Genomic DNA, 6000 nt, shown 5'->3' on the forward strand with positions numbered 1-6000 from the left:
TCCGGTTTCCTTCAATCTTTTTTTTACCTCATTTCTTTATTTCTCTCTCTTCCTTGATTTGATCATTTGTGCCCGCCACGAGCGTGGCTCATGATCGGCCCGCGCCGACTCCTGTCGACAAGGTCGGCCGCTTTGGCCCTGGCGGGCGCTAATTGGCTCCCCCTGTTCCCTGGTCCGCGCGTTTTGCAAGTTATTTTCTTAGCGCGTCGAGAGTCTCGTGGCCTCGCTACATACCTCACGCCTTTGAATTACCCACGCAAATATTGCGTCACAAAGATCGAAGCACAGAAAATGTGCCTGACAATCTAGGGCTTGTTAAATTGGGAATAATTTGTTCAGCCGGTTTGTATAGTTTTCGAATTCGTCTTGTCAACAGCTAGTCTAGACCAGGAACCAAACTCAAGCTAGCGTCAAATTTATTTATTGATTTATTGAGCCTTACAGGCCTTTAGGGGCACTGTTTGAGGGAGGTTAGAATATCACAGCATATTATAAAAAAACTACTTCGGAAATAAACCTATTCCAGATCACAAAAACAGTGTTCCTAAGAATGAGCGGAACTACAGATTATCACAAAGGAAAAGAATAAACACAAAAAAATATCATGGTAGCAACAAAAAAAACTGCTTTATTTGGCATTAAATGCTTAGTGTATGAATCAGTGAAAGCTCCTATAGCTTTGGGTTAGCAGTATAGAACCGCGTTCCGCCGTGGAACCACCCTCAGGTAGCGTATTCCGCAGCCCTCGTCATAACATCCCAAGCCACTAGGCCGCCCTTCACTTCTCTTCACTTCCCCCTAACACTTTTCCTCTCTCTGCTCTGCCCTTAAAATGGAGAGGGAAGAGGAGTAGTTTAATTACTTAAAGATTATACGGCTCACGGTGCATATTTCATGGTAGAATATGCTAAACAATAGCTATAACAGCTAAACGATAGCTATAATAGAGCTCGATGTAAAAAAAAAAATGAATGGAGCCAAAGAAGATACGGCTTCTCGTGTCAACCGCTTCTCTGAGTCCTCCTCCGGCTCCGCACACAATAGCAAAAATCCAGTCGGGAAACTTCCTTACGTTTTATTGAAACTTAATAGCATTAGCGTATGAAGCTAGTCAGTTTTCCTTTCCTTATGTGCGATTGCTGACAAGTTACGTCTTAATGTACAGGTGCAAGCTTGCATTATGCAGCGTACCTTCAAACTTTCAATTCGAATGTGTATGAACTCCCTCAAAAATACGTTCCCATTTCCTTGCAGCCTCGCAGCTAAGGTAATAGTAGTCGTTTCCCTCTCTTCGCATTTACCTAAGCCCTGACAAAATCATCGTCTCAGTTCCAAGTCGACTGAAAGTTATGGTTTCCGTGCGTTATTTTTCTTTAACCATTTGCTTTATTGATTTACTGCATCTATGAAACTACCCAATCATTTCAGGTAACATCCTACTCAAAAGCTAACAGATGATGGATGAACATGCACGCAGAGTAAGTGTTTCCTAGTGCCAATGAAAGAAGAAAAAAGACAGGTGATGGGGGAGCGAACCGATGCTGAGGAGACCTCCTACTGATCAAAAAAAAAATTGTTAAACTGCACCCGATGAAGTACAGGGGCAAGAACGCAGTGGTGGAGGATCTAAATGGTGTTGTCGGAAGGATGTTCATAATGTGGACAACTCCTAGAACGGTTTTTGCTCTTTTTTGCGCTACTACGTTATACCTAAAAAAGGAAAGACTAATAAACGTCTATTATGTGAACTTCCTAGCTGTGGACGACATTCCAGAGACCCAAAAGGCAATTATTATCATCATCAGCCTGGCTGCGCCCACTGCAGGCAAAGGCCTCTCCCTTGTCTCTCCAATAAACCCTGTCCCTTGCCAGCTGCTTTCCCTTACCCCCTCCACCGCTTCCGATCTATTAACGTTACACCTATCATTTTTCTTTCCATATCTCGCTGCGTTGTCCTTGACTTAAGCTGAACCCTCTTTGTTAGCCTCCACGTTTCTGCCCCATAGGTGAGTACCGGTAAGATTCGGCTGTTATAGACTTTTCTCTTGAGGGATGTTGGTAAGCTGCTATTCATGATCTGAGAGAACCTGCCAAAACGCGCTCCACCCCATTCTTATTCTTTTAGTTATTTCCCTCTCATGATCCTCATCAGCGGCCACTACCTGCCCTAAGTAGACGCATTCCCTTACCACTTCCAGCACCTCGCTACCAATTGGGAAAGGCTGTTCCCTTGCGAGACTGTTTAACATTACTTTGGTTTTCTATATTTTATTTTTAATACCTACCGTTCTGCTTGGCCTGAGTAACTCATTGATCATGCTTTGCAGCTCATCTCCTGAGTGAGTAGGTATTCTCGATTAACTCTTATCCCCAACTGTTCCAATCCAGTCCTCCGAATACCCCCTGTAAACAGGCGGCGAATAGCATTGGCTAGATAGTGTCTCCCTACCTGACAATGTTTTTTTTTTGCTTTCTCTGAACTCGCATTAATTATAAGCGAGCCCAGGCGCGGTAGGCGTGTTTGGCCTAGAAGTTGTGACCGATGCTGTCGCTTATGAGTGGCGAGCAATGTTCGCGTATACGACTGTAACTAACACGCTTGCACCAGTTCAGCACAAAAGAGTGGTCGTTAGAGGTCACTGCGAACGTTATATGCCGCACGAAGGCCTTGTTCACTGGGCTATAGGCTCTCAGTTTATTAGGTAACCAGACGCTAAACAACGCACTCACAAACTACCTTCACTGAACCCTGCCAGAAACATGAAGTTGCACGCCTCAACGCATTTCTTCCAGGAAAAGCTTGTTACGCTTTCTTCAGGAGAGTCGAGGGTGTTAGTGAAGGTGCGTTGCGCGATGCCAGCATTAAAGGCGTGTCGTCACCCCTGCAGTAGCTTTCCCCGCAAAATTAAGTGTTTGATCGAGGTCAGGTAATTACCCTAAGTATATAGACACATTATAAGACTGGGTGTTTTATTGGCTTCAAGATGACGCCCTTTGATTGAAGGCATCGCCTACACAAGCAGTACAACGGGGAACCTTCGGTCGCCTATCAAAATATCAAACTAAGTGGAGTGAAAAGCGCAGCTATCATTCGGCGTGTCACTAGAGTTTCGCAAATTCCTTATGATCTATCACGCCCTCTATAGATCGCCTCGTCTCTCCTCCAACCTTCCATAGTTTCTTTCTCGTTTCTTTGGGCAAAGAATGCAGTTTCCTCGGCCAAAGCGACGCGACCTTCACTGGGCGCGACGAACGGAAGCCGTTCATATTGCAGGGTGTGTTCTCGGGATAGGGGAACAAGGCGGCGAATATGACGATTCTGGTGCAGATAGGCGCGCGACTAACGCCCCCCTCACCCGAATATTAACGGCAATCTTCGGTCGCGATTGCTTTTGTCGATTAGCACGCTCCGTTTCCCGTTCGTAACACTCCCTTCCGTTTGTTTAGTTGATCCGATTTACGGCTTTAAGTGTGGCTGCATTATTCTACCATGACTCTGTTTACTAAAAGCAATGAAACATGCATGTTAAAAACGCGTCTATTTTCTTGCGCAAAAATGAATGCACGCACATAAAAAGGAATAACGCTCGATGACAGGCGCAATATCTCCGCACTAGGGGCCCACCCTTTTGGCGATTAAGCCCAGCTGAACGCATATTTTTCCAATAGTGTTTTCTAGAGGCAATCCGTGACACGTTGCTATTAAAGCACGCCTCGCGTGAATGGATTCACTATCGATGTCATTTGTGCCACGCAACTCCCCACGAACGCTCTTTATACCTTTCTCGGCCTTCGTTATGGCTTATGCATAAGACAAGTAGTGGTTTAAAGTTTGCGAAAGTGGTGGATGCTTAGAGGCAAGGCATTCCTGGCTCTAAACTGTTTCATTCACGTCTTCCGACATATTTAAATGATCTTACTTGATTTCGCTTTCGCTAGCCGTCATTATATCGCGAATGCCGGCGAAGAACAGTTAAGTACAGTACTGCTTAACTCCGGCCGCACCTCAAGGCAAGCCTGTTTCAAAGAAGCGCGTAACCTCCACTACGACACGGTTGTGCGACGTGCTGAGGGCCCGCAAAACGTGGATGTGGCTGAATATGTCTGTATCTGTGGCGATGTTTGTGCTTCCTGGCAATTCTCTAACTTGAACATGCAGTTCGCCTTACAACCTGACTGTAGGTCAAAAATCTTAAGGCCGCAGGACCTACTTTTCAGAAATGTAGCCAAGTCCAGTCGGGGACAAAAGTCCCTGGATCACGTGGTCCGCAGATGACGCCAATAACTGTATTATTAACCACCGGCTGAAGTCCGCACTTGTGGAGATGAAAGAAGACAATTTTGACTTTCGCCTCCAGAAGTTCGGTCTCCAACCAGCGGCTGATAATAAAGCTATCGGTTTCGTTTGTGGATCACGCGGCCTAGAAACATTTGTCCCCGTCTGTACATACGGCGCCACTGAAGTTTGACACGTCCGAATGGATGAGAACGAGAGTCTCCGCGTGCTCTGGAGTTCTGTAACCTGGGATATGCCGTGCCTGCTCAGTGAGCGCCTTAACAAGGAACCCTGTGGCCTAGCAGAGGGGTTTTGACTAAACCTGTACATGGCAGTACGTGTGCAGAAGTTATTACTGTGCATGTAGTGCATGTTTTGAGTACAGAAGGGAAACTGAGGACGAAAGACAACACATGCAAGCTTTTCTGTCTATGTCCTCGTCCTTTCGTGGCCAAAACATGCATGGCAAACACTAACATGCCTATGTTTCAGTTTTACTGAAATATTTTTATTCTTTATCAAGTCAATCGTTCGACCCCATTCAGCTTTACTTTCAAATTATTTCAATAATTTTGCTAACACTTCAACAATCTTTCAATTTGCTTTCATTCAAATTTCTTTAATAACTTTGCTAACACTTAAGCACTATTTCATTTTGCTTTCTTTTAAATTTCTTTTAAAGCCTCGTTAACACTTCAACGAACTTTTATTTTGCTTTTGTCAAATTTCCTTTAAAAACATTGCTAACAATTCAACAAACTTTCATTTTTCTTAGATTCAAATTTCTTTTAATCACTTGGCTAGCACCTCTAAAACACTCATCTTGCTTTTGTTTATTTTCAACGCGAAAGGCCGGCCCGGAACGTTATTTACTCGGTGTCAGCGGTTCGACTCCCAATCTATTGGAACAATTCGTCTCGGCTAGAAGAAAGCAAGCGTCTCGAAATCATTTCTTATGCATACGCCGTTCAGTCTACACAAGCTCGCAGGCAGGCCACGGCTTCTTAAGCCAACATCAGAACAGTTGTTTAGCCGCATACAGTAATCAAGCGACTCGGCAAAGCGGCACGAACGTACGGACGACTGATGGCTGTCACACAGGCCGAAACGAGACAGCCTCGTTCGTGGCGCAACAGCGAATTTGTCGGCTTCGTTCACGCCCGCCGATGTAGCGGCCTTGTCGAGTCCACTCTCTTTTCCTACTTATTTTTGTTTTGTTCTGCTATGCATATGAGTACAGCTATGCGAAATGCCTTCTTCCCGCCTCACCGCGACTTCCGTGTAACAACGAGAGTGCGTCTGCGTGAGGCTTCGCACGGATAAGAGTTTCTACCCTTTTTAAGCCGTCAGAATATGGAACGCTCCAACCGCTAGCCGGTGGTCGCAGAGGCCTTTACCGTGAGGCTCGGCGGCATTGAATTCGGAGCGCCTGTTTAGAAGCAAGCCATTCTCAGCACCTACCCTACGGCATATTGATGTCACGAGGTGTGGCGATGCCACCGGCAAAACCATGTGAGATGAAAAAAAAAAGGAACAATCAACACCACATTATTACTCCATTGGTCGGTAATTATTCATTGAAAATCGCTACCTTTTTTCCCTTTCCCACCGAAAAAGAAGAAGCCACAAAGATAAGTATACAGCACGCCAGCCCTTCCTCCAACATCCCCTACTTCCTCCAACTAGCCCATTCTCAGGCCTGCGTGGAGTGAATCGCTTATCAA

Source organism: Amblyomma mixtum, chromosome 2, assembly GCF_055824585.1.
Source record: "Amblyomma mixtum isolate Tamu chromosome 2, ASM5582458v1, whole genome shotgun sequence".
In the NCBI taxonomy this organism is placed as follows: Eukaryota; Metazoa; Arthropoda; class Arachnida; order Ixodida; family Ixodidae; genus Amblyomma; species Amblyomma mixtum.